The sequence below is a fragment of the Lepidochelys kempii genome, chromosome 9 (assembly GCF_965140285.1).
Source record: "Lepidochelys kempii isolate rLepKem1 chromosome 9, rLepKem1.hap1, whole genome shotgun sequence".
NCBI lineage: Eukaryota > Metazoa > Chordata > Testudines > Cheloniidae > Lepidochelys > Lepidochelys kempii.
Window position 1 is genome coordinate 72073501 of NC_136388.1, and position 12463 is coordinate 72085963.

The following is a 12463-nucleotide window of genomic DNA, read 5'->3' on the forward strand; positions in this document are numbered from 1 at the left end:
GCCACTGGACTCCTCCTCCTTATTTTAGGTTATTTTCTAAGTTCCTTGTTCCCTTGTAAGATTCCAAATGCCTTAACACCTTATGCTTAGTCATTGTTCATTCCCTTATTTTGGATAATATTATTCATTATACCTCTTGCACATATTTTGCAGTTTGAATTATTAAAATATCTATTTAAGCTATTTTAAAATATGCTAAAGGATTACTGCTTAGTAAAATTCCATTCAAATTTAGCTTCACTGCAAAGCATCATAAGACTCTTTCTCCCAGACAAGCCTTGGGTTGTTTCTTTGGTTTCTTAAGTGTCAATACGTCCATGAGACTGATTGTCTATAAGAGAGAAGTGGGTAAACAACAGCACTAATGCACATTGTCCTCCCTTGGAGGGAATCTTTGAAAAGTTTTTGTCTGAGGTGTGCATTATTTTTTCATCACAGCACTCTTGGCCTATGGAAATTCTTTAAGAACAGACTGAAGGATAGAGACAGGTTGAGGAGCTCCTCACCCCTATAGATGTGCATTCGAGGGACTAATCACCCTCCTCATTTGTGGCGGAGGTGAGCAGGAAAGGAAAATAGGACTTATCCCCCATACACACATACAACGGCTTGGGGAAAACTTTTCAAGGACATCCATGCACAGCTTCCCTGTCTCTGTGGCCTCCACCTCATTGAATTTCTGTACAGGATGAAGCTATCTAGCGAAGTTGGATTTCACTGCTTAACTTTCTTTAACATAAACATAATCTTCAACTTTTGAAAAGGCTAAAAAATGGGGAACATTTCTTTTTTTTATTCCTGTTCTCATATTTCCCATTTTAACTTGAGCCTATTGCACAGCTTCTTATGTTCTGTTTTTGGAGATAGTAAGGAAATATCAAAATACAGTATTCTTATAGCACCTTAGAATCATAGAATATCAGGGTTGGAAGGGACCTCAGGAGGTCATCTAGTCCAACCTCCTGCTCAAAGCAGGACCAATCCCCAACTAAATCATCCCAGCCAGGGCTTTGTCAAGCCTTACTTTAAAAACCGCTAAGGAAGGAGATTCCGCCACCTCCCTAGGTAACCCACTCCAGTGCTTCACCACCCTCCTAGTGATTTGTTCCCCCTAATATCCAACCTAAACCTTCCCCACTGCAACTTGAGACCATTACTCATTGTTCTGTCATTTGGTACCACTGAGAACAGTCGAGATCCATCCTCTTTGGAACACTCTTTCAGGTAGTTGAAAGCAGCTATCAAATCCCCCCGCATTCTTCTCTTCTGCAGACTAAATAATCCCAGTTCCCTCAGCTTCTCCTCATAAGTCATGTGCTCCAGCCCCCTAATCATTTTTGTTGCCCTCCACTGGACTCTTTCCAATTTTTCCACATCCTTCTCATAGTGTGGGGCCCAAAACTGGACACAGTACTCCAGATGATTCCTCACCAATGCCGAATAGAGGGGAATGATCACGTCCCTCGATCTGCTGGCAATGCTCCTACTTATACAGCCCAAAATGTCGTTAGCTTTCTTGGAAACAAAGGCACACTTGACTCATATCCAGCTGCTTGTCCACTGTAATCCCTAGGTCCTTTTCTGCAGAACTGCTGCCTAGTCACTTGATCCCTAGTCTGTAGCAGTACATGGGATTCTTCCTTCCTAAGTGCAGGACTCTGCCCTTGTCCTTGTTGAACCTCATCGGATTTCTTTTGGCCCAATCCTCTAATTTGTCTAGGTCCCCCTGTATCCTATCCCTACCCTCCAGCGTATCTACCTCTCCTCCCAGTTTAGTGTCATCTGCAAACTTGCTGAGGGTGCAATCCATGCCATCCTCCAGATCATTAATGAAGATATTGAACAAAACCAGTCCCAGGACTGACCCTTGGGGCACTCCGCTTGATACCGGCTGCCTACTAGCCATGGAGCCATTGATCATTACCTGTTGAGCCCAATGATCTAGCCAGCTTTCTATCCACCTTTATAGTCCATTCATCCAGTCTATATTTCTTTAAAAAAAGAAAAGGAGTACTTGTGGCACCTTAGAGACTAACAAATTTATTTGAGCATAAGCTTTCGTGAGCTACAGCTCACTTCCACTGAATGAATCCGATGAAGTGAGCTGTAGCTCACGAAAGCTTATGCTCAAATAAATTTGTTTGTCTCTAAGGTGCCACAAGTACTCCTTTCCTTTTTGTGAATACAGACTAACATGGCTGCTACTCTGAAACCTGTATTTCTTTAACTTTCTGGCAAGAATACTGTGGAAGACCGTATCAAAAGCTTTGCTAAAGTCAAGGAATAACATGTCCACTGTTTTCCCGTCATCCACAGAGCCACTTATCTCATCATAGAAGGCAGTTAGATGAGTCAGGCATGACCTGCCCTTGGTGAATCCATGCTGACTGTTCCTGATCACTTTCCTCTCCTCAAAGTGCTTCAAAATTGATTCCTTGAGGACCTGCTCCATGATTTTTCCAGGGACTGAGGTGAGGCTGAATGGCCTGTAGTTCCCCAGATCCTCCTCCTTCCCTTTTTTAAAGATGGGCACTACATTAGCCTTTTTCCAGTCATCTGGGACCTCGCCCAGTCGCCATGAGTTTTCAAAGATAATGTCCAGTGGCTTTGCAGTCACATCCACCAACTCCTTTAGCACCCTTGGATGCAGCGCATCCAGCCCCATGGACTTGTGCTCGTCCAGCTTTTCTAAATAATCCTGAACCACTTCTTTCTCCACAGAGGCTGGTCACCTTCTCCCCATACTGTGCTGCCCAATGCAGTAGTCTGGGAGCTGACCTTGTTTGTGAAGACAGAGGCAAAAAAAGCATTGAGTACATTAGCTTTTTCCACATCCTCTGTCACTAGGTTGCCTCCCCCATTCAGTAAGGGGCCCACACTTACCCTGACCTTTTTCTTGTAGCTAACATACCTGTAGAAACCCTTCTTGTTACTCTTAACATCCCTTGCTAGCTGCAACTCCCAGTGTGATTTGGCCTTCCTGATTTGACTCCTGCATGCCTGAGCAGTATTTTTATACTCCTTCCTAGTCATTTGTCTAATCTTCCACTTCTTGTAAGCTTCTTTTTTGTGTTCAAGATCAGCAAGGATTTCACTGTTAAGCCAAGCCGGTCAACTGCCATATTTACTATTCTTTCTACACATCTGGATGGTTTGTTCCTGCAACCTCAATAAGGATTCTTTAAAATACAGCCAGCTCTCCTGGACTCCTTTCCCCCTCATGTTATTCTCCCAGGGGATCCTGCCCATCAGTTCCCTGAGGGAGTCAAAGTCTGCCTTTCTGAAGTCCAGGGTCCATATTCTGCTGCTCTCCTTTCTTACTTGTGTCAGGATCCTGAACTCAACCATCTCATCGTCACTGTCTCCCAGGTTCCCATCCACTTTTGCTTCCCCTACTAATTCTTCTCTGTTTGTGAGCAACAGGTCGAGAAGAGCTCTGCTCCTAGTTGATTCCTCCAGCACTTGCACCAGGAAATTGTCCCCTACACTTTCCAAAAACTTCCTGGATTGTCTGTGCACTGTTATATTGCTCTCCCAGCAGATATTGGGGTGATTGAAGTTCCCCATGAGAACCAGGACCTGTGATCTAGTAACCTTGTGACCTTTCATCTGAGAATCTGAAAATGGACTACATTTGTTAATTAAGGTTCACAGAACTCCTGCGGCAGAGACTTCAATAAAATGACATTTGGAGTTTGTGTCTGGATGAAGGATAGAATCAGGAGTTCAGGCTTCTAGTCATATGCTTTAATTATTAAACAAGCATTCCGTCACTTTGTACTTAGACTGACTGAAGGAATGTCTGAGTTTCATGACACACAAAATGTGGGACCCAGAATCATAATTTCTCTTATTTTTTCTGGCATATGTTTATGTCTTAAATAATACGGATATAATTTAGTAAATCTAAATTATAATACAATTTCTTTTCCATGAGGGAATGAAAAAATATATATACAGTTAGGGCCCTATCCAAATTCACCGTCCATTCTGGTCAATTTCACAGTCATAGGATTTTAAAAATTGTCAATTTCATGGTTTCAGATATTTACACCTGAAATTTCAGGGTATTATAACCATGGAGGTCCCAACCCAAAAGAGGGTTGAGGGTGCAAGGCTATTATAGGGGGGTCGTGGTATTGCCACCCTTACTTCTGTGCTGCTGCTGATGGAGGCGCTACCTTCAGAGTTGGGTAGCCAGAGAGCAGTGGGCAGCACAGATGTGAGGGTTGGATGATATTGGCGGGGGTCATCACTTTTGCGGTAGGGGACAGGACCGGCCTTATAGTTGAGTGACCACCCAGGGCCTCATGGTCAGGAGAGCACTGTGGTGTCCCCCCCCACACACACACACACACAGCCAGCCCAAGGCCCCTTTAACCTCTGAGTGCTGGGCCCAGAGCCGGGGGGTGGCAGAGCTGGGGACAAGGCACGGAAACCTTTGCGGAAATGGGGAGGCACCAGCGCCAGAACCAGAGGAGACTGGGGGCCATGCCTCACCACTTTCTAATATGGTCTTCGTTTGGGAATACAGGGGGCAGCGTTGCCCCCCTTCCCCCACCCAAACTGTAAGCCTCAGGCAGGTGCTATTCCAGTCACCATTATTCGCTCCAGCCCCTTACTGTGCCACTCCATGCCTGCCCAAGGCTTGCAGTTGGGGGAGAGGTGGCAACACCACCCTTCTGCACCCCCTCAAACTAAGCCCATGTTAAAAGGGGGTGTGGCCCCCTGGACTCACCAATTCTTGCACCATTAGCTGGGGGCACCATGCACTGGGCTCCAGCTGCTCGTCCCAGATGGGCTGGGGAGAGATGGGACTTCCTCTTCTGCTGCAGCGATCACTCCCAGAGCCATGTCAGACCCCCTTCTGGGAATGTCCCCGGGCTTCAAGAAGCTCTGCAGTGGCCCCTGCTGCAGAAGAGGAAATCCCATCCCACCCCAACCCCTCCAGAAGTAGCAGCTGGAGCCTGGCGCATGGTAGGAGCCTCAGTTGGGGCTCCCCTAGCCCTGCCCATCTAAGGCAGATTTCACAGTCCATGATGCATTTTCCACAGCCGTGAATTTGGTGGAGACTTATACCAATACACTCTGGTGTTTTTAGTCTTTTTCAAGTATATTGGTGGAAAGAAGCATATTTAAAGAAATTGTCCAGGTCAAGTGAATTCTCCAGGAATTGTGCCTGTTATACAACCATCAAGTAATGGAAAGATCAGGTTAAAGACTCCCCTGGAGTTCTTACTGAGTGCACAGATATTCAATGAAGTGATGAATTGCTCATCAAATGTTCATTCTGCTCAGTATACAATATCTTTTAGAGCCCTTAATCATGTTGATATTTAAAATAATAAAATAAGTTAATATATTATTATTCACCCCCCCCCCCCGAAAAAGACAACCAAAGGTGAGAAAAATGCACCTCACCTCTTCCCTCTCCCTTACCTTGGGAAGTGTTTATATTGTTTAAAGAGCTTCCTAGGAGAAAGGCATGTTTTATTTTAAATTTTAAATTCAGGCAATGATAAGATACATTTTTTTCAAATGATATTTAGGTATGTGATTTGATGTGATTCAGTTTTTAATTCATCCATTAGCTCATTGAAGTCATTCATTTGAAATGAAGAATTCCTATCTATTGATTGTATCCGCTTTACCAGTGACCCGAGTGTTGCTCTTCGAGAAAAGAAAATGTTAGACTTAATTCTGCCTGGTTCTGTACTCAGAGTGCTCCCGAAGCATTAGAGCAGGGGTTCTCAGTCTTTTGTACTGGTGACCCCTTTCACAGAGCAAGCCTCTGAGTGCTTTTTATAAGTTAAAAACACTTTTTAAAAATATATGTAACACCATTTTAAATGCTGGAGGCAAGTGGGGTTTGGGGTGGAGGCTGACAGCTCGTGACCCCCCATGTAATAACCATGTGACGCCCTGAGGGGTCCCGACAGCCAGTTTGAGAACCCTTGCATTAGAGTATAGAATGCACGTTGACCCCTTCTGAGTGACAAATTAAAATATAGAGGAGCTACTGGACAGGCTGTTTGTAATAGGAGCTATGGAGAAGTATTCCAGGGTGAGGGTTGTTGGTCAGTGGATGCGATCCAATGTGTGTCCTCTGATCTGGTAATAGTACCTACACAGCAGTAAGTGAGATTTTACCTGCCCAGTGGTAAACCTATGAGTGGGAATGCAGCTAGTTAGTGCATTCCATTACTGTTAATGCAAGCACATTTTAACTTTTTTTACCTATTTTATAAAAGTCCAGAATTTGACCCATTCATTGTAAGAAAAAAAAAATCACTAAATTACAACATTACAAAAATACAAAAGACTGTCTTTCAGGGCTGCAATAGCCACTTTAACTTGAAAAGAACAATCATGCACATTAATGACTACATTCTTGAGGAACTTGCGGTTAAATTATAGTCCCTCCACCCCTGGACACAGTTTATTAAAATATTTCCCATTTTCCTCCCGTCCATAAATAGTTGCTCTTAAATGCTCTTAACAAACCTGTCAATGCCATATTTTCAGTTCGATTAAAATATTAGAACATATTTGAGGATTATATATGAGAAATGATTGAATATAGTGAGGATCATTTAATCCATTCCCAATTAAAGAGAGGTTAGTTTGGTAAGACATATAAGAAAGAGAATAACAAGTCTGGTGCTTAACTCTGTGTTGCTTTCAGTAGGTATGAAATCAGATTCCGCATGGCTCTGGAACTCTCCACCTTTTGTTGCTTTCACGGATCAGCCTTATTTCACACTTGAAATACCAAGTGGGGGTGGTGATAACAAGCCTGAATAATGAGACTAAAAAGCATCTGTTTGCTTGTGGTCATTCTCAGTTTTGTAAGATAGAGTGACTTTACTCCCAGTTTCACCTGGTGTTTTTTTTTTTCTAAGCTGTAGGTAGGAAACCCATGTTTTCTGGGTTTCAGTACAATAATCTGGGTGGAAATAGAATGAGTTGCTGATAAATTTGAATTGCTACAAGAGTCTGGATTATTGGAGTATCTGGTCTCCTTGTATTGAATTTTATTTTGGGGTCTCATGTACTGGCTTTCTTATGTGACTAATTCTGGACTTCTAATTCCTTGTTCTGTTTCATATTCTAAATGGCTGCACTTACCAAAATATCATTCAGGAATTATGTTATGGCTGTTTGCCTCATCATCCTTCTGCTTTCCCAATGATTCTAAATTGGGTTCCTGGAGCAATCTTCAAGGTCAGTAGCTTTTTCATTAAGTGCAGAGAACCTTAGCTTTTCTGAGTTACATGAGTTCCTGTGCTCTGGGCCACTGATTCTACTTTTAGTAATTTCCATTTATTTTTGTATTTGGTCAAAGTTAATGTGAGTAGGTGTGAGAGTTATCAACTTTTAAAAAAATGAAGTGCTCATTCTTTGAGTCTTGTATATTACCTGCATAATTGCTGAGCTATTAAGTCCTGTCTCCTCTGTGTCATTAGCTTTAGGTAGGTCAAGAATACAGGTTCCACCTCAGCTAGGCTGAAAAGTCTATAGAAAGTGATTTTCTGTCATTCTTTTACCATAGTGGCATTTATATCTGTTAATAAGTTCTTGTTATGTTGTTGAACAATGTCAAATGCTATGTGCGATCCAAAATTATGCAGGTCTCCAACAGAGCACTTTAGAATGCAGATGTCAGCATTAATAATCTCTCGTCCCTTACCATTATTGACTTGATCAGAATAACACTTCTACAGAATTATATGTGTGCATTGTGTGTGTGCATAAACTAGAATTACACAGAACACCATTCCTGGCTTCTTCTCCCTGCTTCCAACTACAGCTGTCCACACTAGTGCACATACTCACACATGGTGCACATATTCATACTTATGCTGAGTGTCCACATTAGGCTATGCTGGACTTGGGTATAATGATGCGTACGTGTATATAAGTGTATCCATGCTGCTGCTGCGTGATGTTGGCTTTGCACACATCACACATTTGCTGAAGGCAGTTCCTATCATGTTGCCCCTCCCTGTCTCTGCAAAACTAGGTGGAAGACTTGGGGCAATAGGATGATGATCTGGTTCTACTTCTTATTGCAGGACAAATAATTGTGCAGTGGAGTAGCTGACAGGTGAGAGGCAGGATTGAATTTGGGCAGAACTTTCTGACACATTGAAGATGGCTGGTCTTCAGGGTCAATAACAATTCATTCAGCTCACACAGCACAGATATGGTGAATGTCAGTATTGCCACAAAAAGAAAAGGAGCACCTTAGAGACTAACAAATTTATTAGACATAAGCTTTCGTGAGCTACAGCTCACTTCATCGGATGCGAATACAGACTAACACAGCTGCTACTCTGAAACCTGTCAGTTTTGCCACAGTATGCCGTTGGGCTGGTCATCCCTTCTGGTGCAGGAGAATAAGCACCGTGTGGTGGGATCACATCATTTCAGAAGAGTGGAATAAGCAATGGTGGCTTCAGAACTTCCAAATGAGGAAACAGGCTTTCATGAAGCTGTGTACGGAGTTTGCACCAAACCTCCAGCATGGGAACACTCGACTCAGGGAAGTTGTACTGCTGCAGAAGTGGGTGGTTATTGCCCTATGGAAGTTGGCAACACCAATAGGTCTGTTGCAAACCACACTGGGGTTGGAAAGACCACCATGTTGGGGGCATGGTGATGCAGGTTTGAAAGGCAATTACCACAGTGACCTACTCACAAGTAATAGGAAAAGTTCAAAAATTAATGGCTGTATTTAAGAGGATATTTCCAAACTGTGCAAGGCCAGTACTTTGCCCACTACCGACAACAAGTGAGTATGTGAACTGAAAAGATCACTATTCGTTTATTCAGCAAGGTTTGAGGCAGATTCATGAATACAAACATGGAAACATTCAAGATGCCTGGTTGCTGAGGAGACCAGGATGGTACTTGAAGAGTGAAGAAGGGACTCTATTACCCAGAAATGATGTTATTCTATCCCGCGTGTCTGTGTCTTGGGGCCCCTGCATACTTGCTCCTACCTTGGCTCGTGAAATCATAGCCTAACATCAATGACCCTGGAAAAAGGGAATTCAGCTACAAGCTCTGTAGCCGCAGAATGGCCATTAAGTCCGCATTTGACAGACTGAATTCTCATTGACACTGCTTATGCACCCATCTGGATTCCAATGTGGCAAACACCAGTCATATAATTCTCATCTGCTGCACACTCCATAATGTTTGAGAGGATAAAGGGGAGGGCTTCTATCCCGAGAGGACTCGGGACAAGTCTGGCTTACAATCTCTGCACAGGCAGCTGGGTCTTACCCTCATGTATACTGGTCCCGGTTCCCTTCAGGCAAGAGAAAACAGGGATGCCATATGTGCGCACATCTTGACACAGGAGGGAGGCAGAGGATGACATCTGCCTATGCTGAGGGAAACCTTCACATCCTGTTCACAGCTGCTGGAAAAGCACCTGACAGTCTGTAGCCGTTCATTCCTGTGACAATTTAGACATTGCAGACATTGCATAACAGGACACCTCCACTGAGTTTTAACATTAGGGTTGGGGTTGTGCTGTGGAGAGTGTCAGCCAAGTTGTAATGTGGTCACTATAAAACACTTTTATGTTCACCATTCATGCTTGTTTACAAACCTTTGTTAGCAGGAGCACTCAATTGCTTGACAACCTTAACCACTCTTGCACCCAGAGGTGCTACCTGTATTTAGTGGCTGTTGTGGAACAACAATCCCTACTATGCTTGAAATTGGTCAAGATTTCAGGTGGGGAAGGAGAGGGCATCTAGTCACAGGGTAATGGCAAATGCTGTCTTTGCCTTTACTCTTACTGGAATTGTGATTCGATTTTCTGCTTGTAAACTGAGCCATAAAGATGTTATTCTAGCCCTTTTCTGTCTTCTGAGTACTGCTGAGTTGAGGACTAGCAGTGCTTTATGTGCTTACACATTCTACTTTCCCCATCCCTCTGGATGTCCTTGGGACCCTGGATATTTCTGAACCATGGAAGTGGGAGAAGTCTGTGTGTGTGCGCGGGGGGGCGGGGGTGCAGTGGCATGACTTCTCCTTGCAGTTTCTTTCCCAAAAGCCACATTGCTGGTGTGACAGGAGGTATCACACTAGTCACCAGAAGTGGGGTCGTCCTGCACAGTTTTAGTATGGATTCATAACCTACTACTAACATGAAAAATATTTCCAGAGGCTCAGATACCAGAGTGACAAGTGCATTAGAAGGACCCCCATAGAACAGAATAGACTTCTTTCAAGACTGAATGAATCTGCATTTAGGAGGGATTTTTTTTCCCAGCATATTGACTGCCTGTATTATGTACCATTTTAATTTTTATTCTGAATGCATCTTACTTTGATAGGAAGGAAGGAAGAGAATAATTGTATGAATTCTGTGTCATCTTCATTCTCAATTTCTTTTTTTCCTTTTGACCATCTTTCTTGATAACAGTTCTGAAAGGACTTGCAAGTCGAGTTTGCTCTTAAGCTTTATAGGCAGTCATTCTTCAGAAATAATGCCAGATAGTTACATAATTATTAAATTATTTAGTTTTTAAAGGTTGAATATTATTAGGTTAAATAGAGTGCTTTAACTTACAGTCAAAAGAACACTTGACTATGTGTTCCACGTGCATGGTTAAAAAAGATTGTTGTAAATCTCGAGCCTTCAATCCTGGTTTCCTTATCAACGTGACATGAAGAAAATAAAGTCAAATATAAGGTCCCAAATAATAAGAGACAGTGAAAGAAGAATGTTAAAGTTCGAACTATAAAGTTTGCAGATGTATTTATACCAAAAAAAAATACAATTAATTTAAGTTCTGTTACAAGCACTGTAATGTACAGGGATATGATAAACAACCTTCCTGACGTGAAAACAAATGCTATTTTTTTTTAATTCTAGCTTTGTACATTAATGCTAATTAAGGAATACTTCTTTTTCCCAATATCTCCTTTTTTGTGCTTTGCATAATTTTGACATGCCCAGCAGGTTTCCTTTCATACCAAGCATACGAATGGTCAATAGTGGAATAGAAAGTGAGAAGAGTATATCTCTAATATAATACAATCCTTGAAAAAAAGAGAGAGAAAATCTGCAGATTAATTATGAATAATGTTACCTTAGATTTCAGTTGTATGTTTCTAGTAATTTCGTGTAGCTGTCGTTTTTACTTAGTATCTCAAAACTGTAGTTGTGTTCAAAGTTGTTGAAACTAGCTTTGAGAAAATACCACAGTAAATACTTAGCTAAGTAGTTCAAGGTCAAAGTTCTGCTTTAGTAGAATTCAAAATAATTTGCTTCATAAAAATTTAATGCATTTTAAACTAATCAACAGTTTTAAATTTTGTGGGGGATTTAACTTCTTTTTACAATTAAAAGTATGCTCAGAATATATAAATGGCCTAATAGCACCATCTTCTGACAAGTTGCAATTTCTGCAGTAACCTTGAAGAGAACATGTTATTTTAATCGTATGTATACATATTTTGGTTGCTGTCACAATGAAGGATGGCTTTCTTCATGTAAACAGAAATCTTGGGATTTCAGGGGGAAAGGTGTGAGAAATAAATATAAGAGTAACCCCATGCATTCTGACAGAGAGAATTGGCTGGATGTCATAGGGCAGAAACTACTTATTTTACTCTCAAGTTTCATGAAAAGAAACACTGAATAGAACGCAGTCCGTGCAGTTAAATGTCTCAAATTGTTGGTAAAAGATTTAGGCAGCAAGCAAGATTTTGGATTAACAGAAACATTTCAAAAGGGTATCAGTGTCAGACATTTGGAAAGATATATTTAGCATTTGATATCCCTAGTCTACACTGTAAATGCAGGAAAGAAGATTTCTGCAAATCTGTAAACATATGTTAGCAGTTAAAAACACTGCTGATTTTAAGTATATTATATATTTGTTGTAATTTCATTAGTAATAGTACCCGATTTTGCCTTTTTTTGCATACCACACATTGCTATTGCTTGGTAATTTTGGATGTGCAAGGAGTGTAAGCTCTATAAAGGCCCAGATTACTCAGGCAGTCAACAGACCTTGATCTGTTTTAATAAATTTATTAGAGAGACAAGGTGGGTGAGCTAATATATTTTATTGAACCAACTTCTGTTGGAGACGGAGATAACCTTTCAAGCCACACAGAGCTCCTCTTCAGGTCTGGGAAAGTTATTTCCAGCATCACATCAAAATGCAAGGGGGTCCAGATTGTTTAGCATAAGTAGTTAGTACATATTTCAAAAAGAAAAGGAGTACTTGTGGCACCTTAGAGACTAACCAATTTATTTGAGCATAAGCATCCGATGAAGTGAGCTGTAGCTCACGAAGGCTTATGCTCAAATAAATTGGTTAGTCTCTAAGGTGCCACAAGTACTCCTTTTCTTTTTGCGAATACAGACTAACACAGCTGTTACTCTGAAACCACATATTTCAAGGGACCATTCAAGGTAGAATGGGCTGTA